Consider the following 9419-nt stretch of genomic DNA (forward strand, 5'->3'; position numbering starts at 1 on the left):
TTGATGGCCCAAAACGCCTTTTGTTCTAACTCAACCGGTAAGTGATATGATTTTCCATACACCAGCCGGTTGGGAGATTGACCCAAATCAGTCTTATAAGCAATCCTATGCTCCCACAAGTATCCACAAATCAATTAGACCAATCCTTGCGATTAGGGTTGACAGTCTTTTCCAGAATTTACTTAATCTACCTATTGGATACCTCAACCTGACCATTATTTTGAGGATGATAGGGTGTAGCCAACTTATGGGTGATCCCATATTTCTTCATCAAGGCCTCAAAAGGCCTATTGCAAAAGTGTGCACCCCTATCACTAATAATAGCACGTGGTGTACCAAAGCAAGAGAAAATGTGCTCTTTCATAAACTTGATTTCCACTTTGTGGTCATTAGATTTATAGGCAATGGCTTCAATCCATTTGGAAATATAATCTACAACCAATAAGATGTATAACTTCCCAAAAGAATTAAGGAATGGTCCCATGAAATCAATACCCCACATATCAAAAATCTCGACAACTAGAATTGGCTTGAGGGGCATCATATTTCTCTTGGTCACATGTCCTAAAGATTGATAGGCTTCACAAGACTTACAATACATAAAAGCATCCTTGAAGAGACTAGGCCAATATAATCCACATTGCAAAACTTTGGTCATAGTCTTCTTTGCACTAAAATGGCCACCACCTGCCTAATCATGAGAAAAAGAGAGAATGGAATGCTGCTCATGATCAGGAACACATCGTCGGATAATCTGATCTGGACATATTTTAAAAAAATAAGGATCATCCCAGAAAAAGTAATTAACGTAGGAATGAAACCTATACTTATCTTGGGTGGACCAATGATCTGGAGTCACACCCAAGCCTAAGAAGTTGACAATGGCAGCAAACAATTGTTCACTAGACACTGTAAGTAACTATTCATCAAGAAAATTATCATTGACTGGAGAATCAACAGTCAAGGAATTGGGAAGCAGGGATAAATGGTCTATAACTAGGTTTTCACTTCCTTTCTTATCCTTAATTTCCAAATCAAACTCTGGCAAAAGTGAAACCCATCTAATGAGATGGGCTTTGGCATCCTTCTTTTGAACTAGGTATCTAAGAGCGCAATGATCAGTGTACACCACCATATGTGACCCAACTAAGTAAGATTGGAACTTTTCTAGTGCAAACAAAACAACTAAAAATTCTTTTTAGTGGTTGTATAGTTGAGTTATGCCTCATTTAGGGTCCTACTAGCATAGTAAATGATAGTGGGCAGCTTATTAATCCTTTGTCCCAAAATCTCTCCTATGGCAAAATCAGAACCATCACACATTAGTTCAAAAGGTTCAGTCCAAACAGGCGGTTGAACAATGGGTGTATTGGTTAACTCCTTCTTAAGTTACTCAAAGGATTCTAGGCATTCTATAGAAAACTTAAAAGTTTGATCTTTAACAAGTAGTGAGGTGAGAGGCTGGGATAACTGACTAAAGTTCTTAAGAAACCTTCTGTAGAAGCTAGCACAACTAAGAAAAGACCGGACATCCTTAATAGATTGGGGAGATGGTAAATTAACAAATAAATCAACTTTGGCTCTATCTACCTTGATTCCCTCCTTGGATATTACATGGCCTAAAACAATACCAGATTTAACTATAAAATGGCATTTCTCCCAATTCAAAACCAAAACTAGGGAAAGATGGTGAAGACACTTAGAGTAGGAATTCCCATGAATCGAAAAGTCATCCATAAATACCTTTAAGAATATTTCAATCATGTTAGAAAAAATGCTCATCATGCATCCTTGGAAAGTAGCAGGGGAATTGCAAAGCCCCAAGGCCATACGCCTGTAAGCAAATGTTCCATACGAGCATGTAAAAGTGGTCTTATGCTGATCTTCTAAAGCAATTGGGATTTGGTTATAGCTAGAATATCCATCAAGAGAACAATAATATTCATGTCTAGCTAACCTCTCTAACATCTGGTCTATGAATGGCAAAGGAAGTGGTCCTTCTAGATTACCACATTAAGTTTCTTGTAATCTATGCACACTCTCCACTCTGACTGGACACAGGTTAGAATCAGTTCATTATTTCCATTGGAAACTATAGTAACACCAGACTTCTTAGGCACTACATGAACTGGGCTTACCCATTGGCTATTAGAAATAGGATAAATTAATCCATGATCTAAGCACTTTAAGATATCTTTCTTAATGGCTTTCATCATCACTGGATTAGCTCTTCTTTGGGGTTCTGTGGATGGTTTGGAATTTTCCATAAAATGTATATGATATTACACAATAGAATGACTTATACCCTTGATATCAACCATGGTCTAACCTAGGGCTTCCTTATTATCTTTTAACACTTTGAGTAATTCCTCTTCCTAGATAGAAGTCAAATTTGAAGAAACTATTATTGAAAAAGTCTGGTCAAGCCCTAGGAAAGCATACCTTAAATTAAATGGAAACTCCTTAAGCTCTAGCTTAGGGGGCCTCAACTATGGAAGGTTTGAGAATGGAATTGGAAAGGGGTCCTAAGGGCTCCATAGGTGTGTGAAGACTCAAGACTTCAGAAAAGAAAGTTTCACTATCATCTTCCAACTCATCCATACACTCTTGGAATTCTAAATCAAAATCAATATCAAAGTTGGTAATTAAATGATCAAAAAAATCCAGAAAATCCTCAAGCATATTGATCTCTTCTTCCATATGTGGTTGCTTGCCTATCCTAAACATATTAAACTCGATAGTTTGGTTGCCAAAAGATAACCTTAGGAAACCATTTCGGCAATTGATTAATGCATTACTGGTAGCCAGGAATGGTCTTCCTTGAATTATGGGGATCTCATCCTTTGTTGAGAAGGGCTTGGTATCTAACACAATGAAATCAACAGGGAAAATAAATTTTCCCACCTTCAGTAAGACATCCTCAACCATCCCTTTAGGAATCTTAACAAACCTATCTTCCAACAAAAAAATAGTTCTAGTGGCTTTCAATTCTCCCAATCCTAGTTGTTTATCCACATGGTAAGGCAAAAGATTCACACTTACGCCAAAGCCAAGTAGGGCATGCTCAATGTCGGTGTTTCCTATAACACAAGATATGGTAGGGCTCCCTGGATCCTTATACTTGGCAATTATATGCTGAGTAATTATGGAACTAATGTTACCTGCCAAGAATGCCTTTTTGGGCACACTCCTGATACGTTTGTGAGCACACAAATCTTTCAGAACCTTTGTATAGGTGGGGGGATCTAGGATATGGCATCCAAAAGAGGGATGTTCACTTCTATCTTTTTGAAGACTTCTAAAATCTTGTCCATGGAAGCAGTCTTCTTTTTGTTTACCAAGTGATTAGGAAAGGGGACAGGTGGAACATAAGGACTGTTAGGGATTTTCTCTTCTTTAGAAGAATCATGTTTAGTTTCCTCAATCTAATCATCTTTAGTTGCTTTAGGTTCATAAGATGAACCTAGAACAAGAGGCACACTTGTGTCCTCAATAGAAGGAGAGTTAACAGGATTAATAGATGGGAAAGATTTGGGAACACTCTATTGGTGTTCTCGGCCACTCCTAAGGGCATAAACAGTATGACATTTGTTGGAGGGCCTTGTTGGGTCTGACCTTGTACTACATTCAATGATGCATTAGTTGGTGCTTGTGAACTAACAGGCTGATGATGCCTAAGGTTATGCTCTGGTTGATTGGAAAAAGTTCCCTTCTCCCTCTCATGCAAAATTGAGATAACTTGGAAGAGTTCTCTTGTAAGATTTTGATGGCTTGTTATGAGGAGGGTCATATTCTTTTTCAAATCACTTACTCTATTTGCCTCTCCAATATTAATAAACCCAAGGGGTTGCTAATAAGATGATAGGAGAGGGGGCCTAGGGAAACTAGCCTGAGGTCCTACATTTAGCCTAGGAAAAGTAGTTGGGGCAAAAGGCTATTGTGCAGAGGGAGGCCTTTGGGGTCCAGATTGACCTTGACTATGGAAATTGGAAGGCCCTACTTGATTGCTTTGGTTCTAGGAGAAATTTGGGTGATTTCTCTATCTTGGATTGTAAGTGTTACTATATGGACTATTCTTATATAAGGCATTCACACTTTCATTGGATGTGCCCCCAAAGGTGTTAGGGCATTCTTCTATGACATGCCCAGGGGACTGGCACCAAACACACATTTTAACCAAATTAACTGATGATGGTTCTCTAGGAACAATAGCCTCAATCCTTTTGATAAGGCTATCTAAGTGGGCTTCCTTGGCTACTAACCCATCCATAAAATATCCTTTCCCTCTTATGGTTCTTTCACTCTCTTGGATTGATTCCCACTCATGGGTTTTGTCAGCTAAGTCAAGTAAGAATTCCTATGCCTTTCCTTCATCTATAAATGTTGTGAATCCCCCAAGGCACATAGACTCTATCATTTGTTTAGTTGGGTAATCAATACCCTCATAAATTATTTGACATAAAGGCCATAAGTCTAGGCCATGGTAAGGGAATTCTTGGAGTAGATCCTTGAATCTCTCCATAAGTTTAGAAAAGGACTCACTAGACTTTTGCCTAAATCAAAGGATGTCACTTCTAAGCTTATTGGTTTTATGAGTTGGGAAAAACTTTTTGAGGAAGGCAACTGTGAATTTCTCCCATATGGTTATGGAATTTGTGGATAACCCATACAATGACTTCTTGGCTTGGTCTTTTAATGCCAAAGTGATGAACTTAAGCTTAACTACATCATCAGAAAGCTGTTGGATCTTAATTAGAATGAATAACTTTTCAAATTCCCTTAGAAATAGGTATGCATCCTCAGAGGTCAGCCCATGAAAGTGGGGCAACATAGTGATGTATTGAGATTTGAGCTCAAAATTATTGCCTTGGGCTAGTGGTAGAACTATGCAAGAAGGTTGGGCTATTCTATCAGGGTAGAACCTATCTTTCAGAGATTTAGGTGGAGGGTTTTATTGTTGGTCTCCCATATTGAAAGGTTTTAAACAGAACAAACGTATAGGGTCACTACTTATTGGATCTCTTCTTTCTAACCTATTCACACTATTATGTATGCACCCGGCACTCATGCAACAGAACACTATCCACAACTAGAATAAGACAAACCACAAACACAATAGAAAAAAAAAATTGAAAACTTTTTTCTATTTTTTTTTTGTGAGCTTACCGACAGGGATCCAAGGTTGCTCAGGTCAATTCCTGAGGTACTACTATAGGGTGAAACCTGTCTTTATCATACTATGAGATTTTGCGACCTCCTCTGATACAACTATTATTGTAAGTTGTTCTTTTTAAGAATTCAATAAAAGAAAAAAAAACAAAAACAAAACAAAGCAAACAAAGCATTCCGATTTACCAAAAGAAAGCGAAAAATAACATGGAACTGTCTCCCCGACAACAGCGTCAAAAACTTGTTTAAATTTTAAACTTAACTGCAAGCGTACGGATCGGTATAGCTAACGAGTCGAATATAAGAGCAGCGAATTCATTTTAGACTTCTTTTAGTAATACGAAAGTGCATAGATTAATTATGATTATCTATTTTTAACTACTGACCTAACACAAATGCATCTATATGCGTCTTAACCAACACATCTAGGAAAATTAGAATTGAAATTGTAATAAAAATTAAACGACCTAACCATTCACATCTAGGAATTTAAATACTCAAACCACGCAATTAAAAAACAAACAAATAAAAGTAAAAGTGTTAAAATAAGAAGTGCTGAAAAGTGACTAAATAAAATAAAAAAGGGAGAAAAGCTAAAGAGATGTACACAAGTAGGTATCTCTACTTAGCCCGAGGGATGTACCATAAATAATGCGAGCTTCTCTACTTGACCAGATTGACCAGAGAGAACTCTTACAAGGGCTTTCTACTTGGCTTTAGGGGAAGGGATGCAATATAAATAATAAAAATAAAAGGATTATTCCATAGCTAGAGAGGGGCAAAGCCAATGCATAATCTAGCCATAAACCTTGGGGGAAAGGGAGAGCAATAATGTAAAATTGAAAATTTAAAACCTACTTTAAGAATGAAAGGGTAGCAAGAGGGAATGAGAGGGGGGGTGAAAAAACTACTGTAGAAACCTACTTACTTGAACATCAATACTTGAACTGAAAACTTGATTGATATTTGAAATACTATCAGTACTAAAAATCAGATCTGGAATAAACCAAATCTGAAATTGCTAGTACTAGAGAAGACAAATCTAAAGAGAAAAACTGAACTTGAAGGAGATGCTCCACTGCTTGTTCTTGTCCCCTAGAACTAAACCTAGAACTAAAAATTAAAATTATTACACCTTTGAATAACATGAACCATAAAAAAGAAAAAAATTGCAATCATTAAATAAAAACCAATTACAAAAGTGTTTAAAGTAAGAAAAACTAAGACGAACTAGAACTAGAACTAAAAGGAGAGCACAACTAAAAATTAGAGAAAAAGAGAGCAAGAGAGGGACAACCATTTAGGGTTTGGTGGACTCCATTTTATAGGGAATAAGGGAGAGAGGAGGATGTCCAAGGGTGGATCCCCTTGGACAATTTTGATGAGGTGGATGGGAAGAGAGAGGAGAGAAAATAGGAAGTAGGGGATTTTTGTTATTTCTTACCTTTTTTTCCTATATTTTTTTTCTTCTCTTTTATGTGCAATCTCTTGGCTGAATTTTTTGATGAGGTGGAGGAGAGAGAAGAGAGAGAGAATCATAGGAGAGGAGATCTCCCACAATTTTGATTTCCCTTTTTCTATTTTTTTCTTTCCTATTTTTTCTCCCTTTTTTTTCTTTTTCTCACTCTTCAAACTTGTGCACAGCTCTCCTTGGCCGACCTCTATTTTTTTCTTAAATCGATTGTTATGAGTAGGAGAGAGAAAATATTCCAAAAAAACTCCAAAAAATATGGTAGCCAAGAGGTTCGAACTTGAGACCTCCTAATGAGCAAGGGATTTTACACACCACAACTCACCAACTATGCTAGGTAGTTGTTGTTATCAAAAATAAATCTTCAATCACTCAAGGGGGGTCCATCAATCCTTGTTGGCTTCTTAGAATATTCATTATACCCCTGGGACAACTGCAGACAGGTTGGTTCTGTATCTTGGTTCAATTCTGATCCATTATTCTTTTTTTAGTCCAATCACTTGTACGGGTGACCAAACGGATGTGTACTTTTAATGCAATACATCCATGTTGCTCAGAATTTCATCCTCTTCGCAACCATAGAAAGAAATGAGACCTCTTTATGTGTAAAATTGGAGATACGGTGCCCGATAGTCCTTAAGGCCTTAAAAATATAAAACCTGCAAAAAGAGAGTAAAACACATGGTAGCTCCATTCTAATTATGTAAAATGCATGCTTTAAGACCTAAGATTTCACATATAAATGTGCCCATCAGCACTTCAATCTAAAAAAAAAAAATCCTACCTTTTAAAAACCCAATTTGTTGGATTTTTTCTCTCCTTCCCTATAAATAAGAATCATGTTAGAAAGGGAGGAACTTCTCTTCTTAGGGTTTTTTTTTAGTTGCACTCTCTCTCTCTCTCTCTCTCTCTCTCTCCCTTTTATTCTAGTTTTGGTTTTTGCTATTAAACACTTTTGTAATCCTCTTTTATCTAATGAATGCAAGCACTTTTGTCTTTGATTTAGTCTTTTAATTTTATGTTTTATGCAATTGAAGTTGTAATTTTCAAGTTTTAGTTCTAGGTTTAGTTCTAGGTGACAAGAACAAGCTGTGGAGCATCTCCTTTCAAGTTCAAGTTTCTCTTTCAGATTTGTTTTCTCTAGTACAAGCAATTTCAGATCTAGTTTTTAGTATTGGTAGTATTTCAAATCTCAATCAAGTTTTTAAGTTCAAGTATTGAAGTTCAAATAAGTAGGCTTCTGTAGTAGTCTTCTCACCCCCCTCTCATTCCCTCTTCTTACTACCCTTTGATTCTTAAATTAGGTTTTAAATTTTCAGTTTTACATTATTGCTCTCCCTTTCCCCCAAGGTTCATGGCTAGATTATGCATTGGCATTGCCCCTCTCTAGCTATGGAACCATCCTTTTATTTTGATTCTTTATATTGCATCCCTTCCCCTAAAGCCAAGTAGAAAAGCCCGTGTAAGAGTACTCTCTAGTCAAGTAGAGAAGCTCATATTATTTATCGTGCATCCCTCGAACTAAGTAGAGATACCTACTTGTGTGTCTCTCTCTAAATTCTTCCTTTTTTTATTTTATTTATTTACTTTTCAGTACTTTTTATTTCAATTATTCGTTTTTTAATTGCACGGTTTGAGTACTTAAATTCCTAGATGACGAATGGTTAGGATTAGATGTGAATGGTTTGGTTGTTTAATTTTTAATTTCAATTCCAAATTCTACTTTCCAATTTCCCTAGATGTGTTGGTTAGGACACTTTTAGATGCATTTGTGTTAGGATGGTAGTTAGAAGTAGATCACCATAATCAATTGTTACACTTTCATATTACTAAAAGAAGCTTAAAATAAAGTGGTTACTCTCCTTGTGTTCGACCCATTAGCTACACTGATCTGTATGCTTGCGGTTACTTTTAAAATTCAAACAGTACACCATGTGCTATAATTAGTGATAGGGGTACTCATTTTTGTAATCAACCTTTTGAGACCTTGATGAAAAAGTATGGGATCACACATAAGTTAGCTACTCCTTATCACCCCCAAACTAGTGGCCAAGTGGAGGTGTCTAATAGGCAAATCAAACAAATCTTGGAGAAAATTGTTAATCCCAATCGTAAGGATTAGTCCCTTAGGCTCATTGATGCCTTGTCGGCCCATTGGACTACATTGAAGACTCCCTACCGTTTGGTGTATGAGAAAGCCTGTCACTTAATAGTTGAATTAGAGTATAAGGCCTTTTGGGCCATCAAAAAGCTCAACTTTGATTTGTTTGATGCAGGTATTCATCGTAGGCTCCAACTATCTGAGTTGGAGGAACTTAGGAATGATGCCCATGAAAGTTCTAGGATTTACAAGGAGAAGACCAAAGCCTTCCATGATAAGCACATTCTTCACAAATCTTTTGCAATTGGTGATAAGGTCTTATTATATAACTCTCCATTGCACCTTTTCCCTGGTAAGCTTAGATCCCGATGGGATGGCCCGTTTATTGTACATAATGTATATCCCCATGGGGCTGTGGAGATTCTGAATCCAGGAACAGGGGTAATTTCGAAGGTTAATGGTGAGCATTTAAAACCATCCTTGAGCTTCCTACTGTGGCTAGTGAAGAGATCATGGATTTTCATAAACATCTTTACACAGATGACTAACTTTTACTGAGGTATAACCCCCTTGCATTGTCTTTGCTTTTAATTCTTTCCATGCATTGAGGACATTGCATGACGTAAGTGTGGGGGAGGGAAACCAGTTTTTTTTTTTTTTTTTTTTTTTTTTTTTTTT

General features: G+C 36.9%; 1 non-coding gene across 1 annotated transcript; it reads left to right on the forward strand.

The window, feature by feature from the left end:
* The first annotated feature begins 4475 nt into the window (after positions 1-4475).
* On the forward strand, positions 4476-4582 carry LOC122063947. The gene has a single exon (XR_006135527.1). It is a non-coding gene; the product is annotated as a small nucleolar RNA R71 (small nucleolar RNA).
* Positions 4583-9419: the final 4837 nt, after the last annotated feature.

Source organism: Macadamia integrifolia, unplaced genomic scaffold (assembly GCF_013358625.1).
Source record: "Macadamia integrifolia cultivar HAES 741 unplaced genomic scaffold, SCU_Mint_v3 scaffold1496, whole genome shotgun sequence".
NCBI classification, from domain to species: Eukaryota; Viridiplantae; Streptophyta; class Magnoliopsida; order Proteales; family Proteaceae; genus Macadamia; species Macadamia integrifolia.